Source organism: Marmota marmota, unplaced genomic scaffold (genome assembly GCF_001458135.2).
Source record: "Marmota marmota marmota unplaced genomic scaffold, marMar, whole genome shotgun sequence".
In the NCBI taxonomy this organism is placed as follows: Eukaryota; Metazoa; Chordata; class Mammalia; order Rodentia; family Sciuridae; genus Marmota; species Marmota marmota.
The window spans coordinates 17018697-17028612 of record NW_026000037.1 but is presented as its reverse complement, the minus strand read 5'-3'; positions in this window follow the sequence as shown (position 1 = coordinate 17028612).

Sequence of the window (9916 nt, the reverse complement as noted above, 5' to 3'; positions counted from 1 at the left end):
TCGCTCCTAAAGGCTTCGTGGGCTGGAGATGAGGATCCAGTGATAGATTGGATCTAGTTGGCAGTTATTTCCCAGGTGAGGTGACAGTCTCAGGTTAGGGTCCCAGAGCCTCAGGACCCCCAGCTTTCCCTCAAGAAGCAATGATCCCTCCACTGCACCCCCTGCCCCTGAGCCTCTCTCTCCTCTACTTCTGGAAACTCAGGGTGGCTTTCTGACCAAGCAAACCTCACAGGCCTTCTGGAAAGTTCCTCAGCCTCCACGGGTGATGGCCCTGCTGAGGTTTGATTTTTGATGGATTGAAGAGAAGTTCTAGCTCTTCCAATGGCCCCCCTCAGACCCACGCACTTCATCAAGCCAGCCAAGATGGAGTAATACACTTCTTTCTTAAAATCCACACCTGAGGGGCATTGTCTAAATCGATGCCTTGTCCAGTTAAAGAAAATGCTTCCCAGAGATGGTTCTCTGCAGGGCTCTCATGAAGCATGTGGGCTGCTGGCTCTGTGGGAAGACGGAGGTGGCAGTGCTGACATTTCAATTAGCTTCATTTGAGTTGGGGAATTTATATCTTTCTCTGGCATAATTACATCAGGAGTTTGTCCTCAGGTCCTCTGGCTCTTGAAAGCCACTCTTCAGCCTCACCTCCTCCTCCAGGAAGCCTTCCCAGGCCCTCTGGCCCCACAGCCTCAGGGACCCCTCTGTGGACTTCCTGTGATGCTCTGTTACCAAATGCCCTTTGGACCCCTGGCTATAGGTTCTCACATGGCTTTAGAGGACAAGCCAGCTCACAATTCCTGCATCTGACCAGAGCCATGGATATAACCAGTCAAAGCCCCTGTCTGCAGAGAAAAGTCACAGTGGTTGCCAAGACCAGCAAGCCATCCAGTTTCTAAGGGACCTCCCCACCTGAGCAGACAGTGAGGCCTCCGTCTCCCCAGTCCCAGCTCAGAAACTTCAGTTCTAGCAAGGCCACCGTTGGAAAGGCCTGAGGACCATCATGGAGTAGATTCATCATGGAGTGTGATTCTCCCCCGCTGCCAGTTAACAGACAAGCAAAAGTCCTGGGGTTCAACTGCCTGGTTTCAAATCCCACCCCTGCCTCTTGCATTCTGTGACACCTTGGAAAAGTCCCTTCACCTCTCTAAGGACCAGAAAAATGTGTTTCCCAATCAGAGTTCTCCTGTCTGAAGCCCCACTTAAGAGAATTACAAGCCTTTTGACGATTCAAGTATATACTATAATCTTGCCTTGAAATAAAAGGGTAGTGAACGATATTCACAGTGGCATTAGAGCAACATTAAGATAAAAAATAAATTATTCATAAGCATGAAAATAATGTTAAGGTGCCGCTAGTGCTTTAATCACAGGCAATAATACTTCTTTTTGCAACAGTGGAATTTCTATGCCAGCCATATTACTCAGCAAGAGAATGAGCTCAGGTGCAGCCGCAACGGCTGCTCATTCATCGGGGAAGGGAAGAGCCCAGTCTCTGGACCCAAAATCCACAGAGCATCTCCTACATCTCCTACATTTGGTCGCACAATGGAGTCTCCTGAGAAGATTTTATTAAATTCCAATGCCCAGACTCCATTCCCAGAGGTTCTGTGGGATTGATGTCACTTGCTGCTCATCCCACCCTGCCCAGCGCCCCCTGCCCATACCTCTGGATGCCCAGCTCGCTCTCTTCCTCCCCTTCCCCCATCTCCCATTAGCTGTAATGGAGGAGACACAGAAACTTGAAAAAAGGAACAATGGGGTTGGGGGGAAGAGGAACCTCCCTGGGACCCTAAAGACTAGAGGAAAACATGCCATGGCTGAGAGAATGGAAAGGACCCAGTGATTCTTGGATCCAGTCATTTCAGAACCATTCCATGGTCAGAGCCACCTGCTCTGGTCACTACACACACACACACACACACACACACACACACTCACTCACACATACACACAGGCAATGTGTGTTGTCAGGGAGACCAGTGCATGCTGGTCACGCAGGTGACCACTGTGCCCAGGGGCTGCTGGAGCAGAGGGGGCATGTGGCTTAGCCTGTGGGGTCAACCAGAGCCTCCCAGAAGAGCTGATGCGACTGAAGAGTGTAGGGTTTATCAAACAATTTGCCATTTACCATGTTATGGGCTGAAACGTGTCCCTCTAAAATTCTTTTTTTTTTTTAATTTTTTATTGTTGGTTGTTCAAAACATTACAAATTTCTTGACATATCATATTCCACACTTTGATTCAAGTGGGTTATGAACTCCCACCTTCACCCCATACACAGATTGCAGAATCACATCAGTTACACATCCATTGATTTACATATTGCCATACTAGTGTCTGTTGTGCTCTGCTGCCTTTCCCATCCTCCNTCAGGTTAGGGTCCCAGAGCCTCAGGACCCCCAGCTTTCCCTCAAGAAGCAATGATCCCTCCACTGCACCCCCTGCCCCTGAGCCTCTCTCTCTACCCCCTCCACTGTATAACCCTGAGGGTCTCCTTCCATTTCCAAGCAATTTCCCTTCTCTCTCCCTTTCCCTCCCACCTCTCATCCCTCTAAAATTCTTATGTCAAAATTCTAGCCGGCAAAACTCCAGAAGATGACGACTGTGTGTGGAGATGGGGTCTGGTCATCACAGTGTCCTTCATCCCGTGTGACTGGTGTCTCCCATACCGAGACAGGAGGACACAGGCACAGAGGTGAGGCCATGTGAAAGCAGGTGGAGAAGGCAGCCACCTGTGAGTCAGAAGCAACCAAACCTGCTGGCACCCTGATCTTGGACTTCCAGCCTCCAGAACTGTGAGAGAATAAACTTCTGTCGTTTTCCCTGACCAGTAGTTGGTGTGTGCTGTGGCAGCCCTAGCAGGCTAAGACAGCTGAGCACTGAGCACTGAGCACTCCCTTGCTCTTTTTTTTTTTTTCTTAGATAACAGAGATTGAACCCAGGGGTGCTTTACCACTGAGCCACATCCCCAGCCCTTTTTATATTTTATTTAGAGACAAGGTTTCACTGAGTCGCTTAGGGCCTTACTAAGTTAAAGAGGCTGGTTTGAACCCGTGATCCTTTTACCTCAGCCTCCTGAGCTCCCCAGCAGTTTTGTTCTGCAAAACTTCAGCAACCCAAAAGGCAGGTGTTGGACACCCATCAACCTTATCCATGGTAGGGGACATTAAAGGGATGAGCCAAAGTTCTGAGATGCTAGGAGCCAAGCACTCACAGGTGCCCAAAGTCATGCCCAGAGAAGCAAGCCAGGCAGATGAGGTGAGCGGGGAGGGTTTTAATGTTTTGTTATTAGGTATCCCCCAAAATTCACGTGTGATACAATTCAAGAAGGTCAGAGGTGAAATTTTGGGGTTATGAGAGGTTTAACCTTATCAGTGCATTAGTCCCCCTCAGAGGGATTGACTTGGTGGTACTGTAGGCAGGAAGGGTGTAGCCGTAGGAGCTGGGTCCCCCGTGGGCATGACTTGGGGGCTTATACTTTGTCCTTGTTGAGCAGAGCTCTCTCTCTGCTTCCTGATCATCATGTCCTGAGCCGTCATCCTCCACCACCCTCTCCCACCCTGACGTTCTGCCTCATCTCAAGCCCTAAGGAATGGAGTCAGCTGTCAATAGAGTGAGACCTCCGAAGCTATGAGCCCCAAATAAACTTTTCTTCCTCTAATTGTTCTTGTCAGGTCTTTTGGTGACCCAGGTGAGAAGGCTGACTAAAACAGGGGTTTGTGAGGATCACCTGTCTCCAAGCAGAGGATGCCCTCCAATCCTTGGTGCCCACAGACCATCCCCTCAACCCACACTGACGGCCTTGAGGTAGCAGCCCTTTCCTCCCCATGGTTCTGGAACCTCTGAGAGGTCTGAGACAGCCTCACCGCCTCCAGGGATGTGAAGATCACACACTTAACCCACAGACATTCCTGGAGGTAGTGACCAAGGGTAGAGTCCCATCATCCTGGAAAGGCCCAAGGCCCCCACAGCACTCGAGAGAAGATCAAGAAAATCACCAGGAAGCAAGGTCTGCTCCTTCAGACAGGCAGAGGCAGGTCCCAGGGAATCCCCTTATTTTCCCATCTGGGATTGAGGAGAAACCCTAGCCCCTACCAAAGCTGCAGGTGTATGATATCCTCACCTTTGCCAGGTCCTCAGGCTTATTTGTGGCTCAGTGATATTTGGGAGTATTTATGTCTGGACTTTTCCTTCCTACATGTTTCCCCTTTCCCTCCCACACCCGGGGCAAGCAGCTAATTCAGTCATTCAGTGCCTTAGGGAAGGTGCCTACAGGGGAGAGACAGAGAACAGCAAATTTTCCTGGAATTTCTGTCCCAAATGTCTTAGCTTTTAGGGCAGTGGTGTTCAAACCCAACAGTGCATCAGAATCACTCAGAGGACCACTAAAAGCACAGCTAGCTGGACCACCTCCCTTAGAGTCTCTGACTGCTAAGTGCTATGGTTTGTCCACTTAAAAACTCTCATTAAATTTGATCGCCACTATGGGTTGGGAAGTGGACCATTAAGGGATGATTACATCATGGGAGTGCTGTCCTCATCAATGGATTAATATAGCTCCTAGAAACTGGGTTAGTTAGTAGGTTTTTTAATAAAGCATCTTTTGTTCCCTTCTCTATTTTATACATGCCTGCTTGTCCCTCCTCATTCAGCCATGAGCTGAAGCACCACAAGGTCCTCTTACCTGTGCCCCACTCTTGCCCCTCCTAGTCTCCAGAACTATGAGCCAAAATAATTTTTTTTCCTTTATAAATTACCCAGTCTCAGGCATTGTATTAGAGCAAAGAAAACTGTTAGCTTTTTCTGTCACTGTGACCAAAATTCCTGACAAGAGTAACTTAGAGGAGGAAAAGTTTATTTGGGGCTCATGGTTTCAGAGATTCAGTTCATGGTCAGCCAACTCCATTGCTATGAGCCTGAGGTGAGGCAGAAGATCATGGCAGAAGGGCTCAGAGAAGAAAAACTGAGGACATCGTGGAAGCTGGGAAACAAATATAGAGTGACCAGGGACAAAAAAAATAGTTGAAAGGCATTCCCCCAGAGATCTTACTTCCTCCAGACACAGAATTCTACCTGCCTACAATTACCACCCATTAGTTCACGCAAATTATTAATCTATTAAATGGATTAATCGACTGATCAGGTTTCAGCTCCCAGAATCTAATCATGTCACCTCTGAAATTTCCTTCATTGTCTAACACATGAGTTTTGGGGGGTACACCTCATATTCAAACCATTACAAAAACTAAAACACTAGGTTTGCGGTAAGACCCGAGAACTTGCATCTTTAACAAGTTCTGGGTGATGCTGATGCTATTGGTCCAGGAGCCACACTTTGGGAACTCCTGCTCTAAATCGGTGCTGAATATTAAGGGCAGATAAGGAGATTTCCAAAACTTCCATCCCTAGCATAATCCAAGAGATTCTGCTCTCATTGAGCTGAAGTGAGCGTGGACGCTGGAAAGATTTTACAGCTTCCTGGTTATCCAGGGTGCAGGCAGGCCCTCGCAGTGGTAATTTTGCAACCTGGTCCCTGGCCTTCTGCATAGCCTCTACAGGGTTCACACAGGCCAGAGCCCCAGGCTCACTCCACTGCCACAATCATACCAGTTTCTGTCCCATATTCAGTGCCTAGAATGCTCTGCCCATGAGCAACTCCTTTTCCCTGGGGACCACACTCAAGTTCCCATGCCTCTGAGACATGGCTTCCAAGCCTGCAGCAGCCCCAGCCTGGTTCCCAATCTACTGTTTCTGCTCTTTCCACAGCAACACTGGGGTTGGGGGTCCCCATATCTGGATCTGCCTGTGGCCCCAGGTTATAATCAAGGGCCATTTCTCATATTTATTTCTATGTCTCTGGAACGTGGCCACAGCATATACTCACTGATATTTGAATGAATGCTCAGGCAGTAAGCCTTCCATGCTAACCACCTCTGGAGGGCCACGTTCAGTCTCAGCACCACACTGTCAAGGAAAAAGATGGCTCTCCGGGCTGCAGAAGGATCCGTAGTGGGGTGGGAGAAGAAAGAGCTGGTTTCAAATGTTATCGGGCAACTGCTCAGAAAACACTCTAAGTCCGAATTTGAAACAAATTAGAGAGTCTTTATTATCTGGCCACAGACTGTTCCTCACAGGATCCAACTGACCCTCTGGGAGAACAGCAGGCATCTGCAAATAGGCCAGAGTATTTAAAGGGAAAAAAAACCCACATCCTATAGAATCTGCAAGTTGTAAGCAAGCAGGATACAAGGGCTGAGAAAGCAGCAGAGCAAAAACAAACAACCACATCCTGGGTTTGAGCACATTGGTGGGTCTACATCCTGGGTTCGAGTACATCTGTGAGCCTATGAAGTACAGAAAAAACGATTTTTTAAAACATCTTAGAAACAGCTTATATTATAGATTCACACAGGAGTCATAAAAATGGAGTCACTATGGCTATATTTCCTTACATTTGCCTATAGCTATACCTTGTACTGAACTATTGTTCCACCGACCTCTACTTATCTGTAGCCTCTATTAACCTATGGGCTATGCTTATCACCTGACACTGTTCTATATCTTATTTCTAATGACTTAAACCTTACGTCTTACAATTACATGATTTTGCTGTCCTGCTAGTACTTCTTCTAACTTATAACTAGGGTAGCTTAACACTATTTATTCTATAACACTTCTCACATGATCCTATTATCCTACTTATTAATATTTCATAACCTATAACCTATTATCTATATTGATTAAGCTCAGACCATAGCACAAACACTTTCAGGGCTACAGGAAAAAAGGATAAAGATAATTTTTTTTTTTGGCAATGCTTTTGGATCCATCCCCACAGCCCTAGGTGGAGGTGATAAAAAGGCAGATTCCAGGTCAAATCAGAAGCATTTGTTCCTGCAGTGATGAGCATTCCCAGAAGACCTTCTGCAGAGCTCTGTTTCCACCCAGGGTGCTGCAAAAGAATCCCAAGGGACTGGACTGGGAGCAGCATTGGACCCTTTCAACCCCAAACTCTGCCAGTCCTTAGCAAAGCTACTCCCCAACAGCACCAGGAAGCAGGTGGAGAGATGGGAGAGGTCAAGGGTGAGACACCTGCAGCTGGTGCATGTGGCCTATCCTGAGCCAGCTTTATGGATATGCCACCCATGCAGCAGTCCAGGCTGCTCCAAGGAGGCCTCAACCTGGTTAAATGTTTTGCTGCCATCATCTTGAAATTCTTAATTTTGGAACAGGGGACCCCTATTTTTGTTTTGCACTAGATTTTACAAATTCTGGGCCCTGGGTTTATCCCTTTTGCTCTTTTTGAGCCAATCTTGTGGAATTCGATGACCCCTGCAGGTAACAGGAGGTCCTAATGTCTCACAGAGCAGCCCAGAGATTTAAAGAAGGGAATGGAAAGCTCTTCGGAAAGTTGCTGATCATTAAAAGAGACACCCAAATATTTTCTGTTGCCATCACGTTTATGATGATGGATTGATAAGCTTCCCAATAATCATTCAAGTAAATGTTATCTCCACATCTCCTCCATATTAGGCTATGTTCTCATTGAATCCTCATAAGACCAAGCAGAGACGTGACAATTCCCATTTCACAGATGAAAAAAGTGAGGCCAGAGAAGCTCAGAGACTTACTCAAAGCGCCACAGCTGGCAAGCGGCAGAGCAGGAGTAGAACTGGACTCTGCTTGAACCCAAGTCTAGGATTTTTCCTGTGAGCTGCTCTGCCTGAGGCTGATTCTACTGAGGTTTCACCTCTAAGCAGTTGCCCTGGACCCAAGAAATCCAAAGAAAATGAAGCGATGATACTGGGTTCAAGGCGACCTCCCTGCAGACCAGGCCCTCAGTGGTCTCTCTGTGAGCTAATGACTCTCAGAGCCAACATAATAACCGGCACCATTGGCAGAACCCGCCTTCCTTACTCTGCTCCTTAAAGGCTCTAATAGATTTTCCATAGCTGCTGGCAGAGCAAACCTCTGCTGATTTAAACTAATGTAGAAGCATTTGAAAAGACTCTTACAGAGAATTCTCTATTTCTTTTCCTTATTTTCCCTTTCAGTGCAAAAAAGAAGAAAATATATGACCTAAATCTGTCAGACACCTTGAAAAGAAGGAACCCCCAAGAGGAACATGTTAGCAATCCACATGGCTTTTTTAATTATTATGAAAATGCCCAAATTCGTAAATAGCTAGAAAATACTTTGAATAGGAAGTTGGTGATTACAGTTCCCAGTGCATTTGGCTGCAATGACATGGTAATTTCACAGCCTAAGAAAGAATTTCCAGATGCAAACATGTATACCCCCCTCCATCACTTTGAGCAGGGGGGAGTTAGCTGCAAAGATACACTTTTCAAAATTCAATTTGGGGCCTCCCCCAAAATTGTTCTTTGGGAACTGCAAGTTGGCCAGAGTGAGCTGTAAGCACAACCATCCTTTTACTTGTGGTGATCATGGTAAAGAAATCATAAGGAGGACACGGGCACAGTGGCCCACACCCACAATCCCAGCTACTTGGGAGGCTAAGGAAGGAGGATCAAAAATTTCAGGCCAGCCTCAGCAACTTAGCAGGACCCTGACTCAAAAATATAAAGGACTGGATATATACTCAGTGATAAATCATCCTGAGTTCAATCTCCAGCCCCACAGAAAGAAAAAGAGAAAAGAAAAAAAATGTAGCTCAGTTTCACTCCATTCATTCATAAATGCACACATAAGTTCTAGAACGTGACTGGACTAACAGGTACTAACCCCTGTGCTTGGCTTAATCGACTGCTCAATCAAACAGGTATGAAGACCAAAACAAAATGCTTTAAAAATAAAAAAGATTTTCGGTTCATTTAAGTAACTCTTAGTAAAGGGCAAGAAGTCAATAGTCTGCCTCTCTGAGTTTTCTGTCTCTGCATTTGTTCCATACAGCTGTTAAAGTATTGCTCTTTGCACAAATACGTGCCCAACACACAGTCTCAGGAGTTTTCTAAAAATAACTCCATTCAATTTACTTAACATTTAACCAAGCCCATGTTCGAAGCGATGGGCTACATAGGAAGCCAGCCCCTTCACCCCAAGAGCCTACTTCATTCACACCCACAGAGTTTTTCTCTTGCTCCATTTACCCCCAGCCCTACCTCTCATTCACCTGGTTTCAGTGAGAGCTGCTTGACTAATACCTTGTGACCCCACCCTTGCTGATCACAGGTGATTGGACAACTGGCCCAAGCTAAGCCAATCAAAATCCTTCTCCCAGCCCCTGAATGACCTTGGAAGTAGAGCAAGTGGTCTACAAGAAGAAGAGAGAGAGGAGAATTGGACCAATAGTTTTTATGGTGTTGGAGTCTCCTGATGGTGAGGCCAAGCTAGGACAAGCTATATTCTCACCAGTTTCCACAACCTCCTTCTATCTTAGAAATAGATTCACCTTTTGTGCTTAAACTAGCTCAAGTGGATTTCAGTTGCTAGCCACAAAGTTGGAGTTTGTCTCTATTTGATAGGATAACATTGGTCAGAAAATTTCTAAGAGTGTGATTATCAGGGACACTAACAATTCAGAGGAAAAGAGACTGTGTGATGCTATTTCATGCATTTGAACTAAGTGTGGTTAGCAGCACATAAACCATTAAATAAAGACCAGTTTGCTTCCCTGCAGTCACCAAATTCCATGGCCATGCTTCTCCAAGTCTAGTACCCAGACCACCAGCTGCAGCAGCAGCAGCAGCAGCACCAAAGAACTTTTTCGGGGTGAGAATTCCACCCCAGACCTAAGGTGTTGGAAAATGGAGGTGAGGCCCAGCCAGGTCTCCCTGGCCACCTGTTCTGATGCTTGTAACAGCCCTCTGGGTGATTCTGAAGCACAGTGATGTTTGGGGAGCATTGATTATGAGGTGCTCTCACATACATTACCCCAGCAGCCTCTCAAAACAGCCTTGTA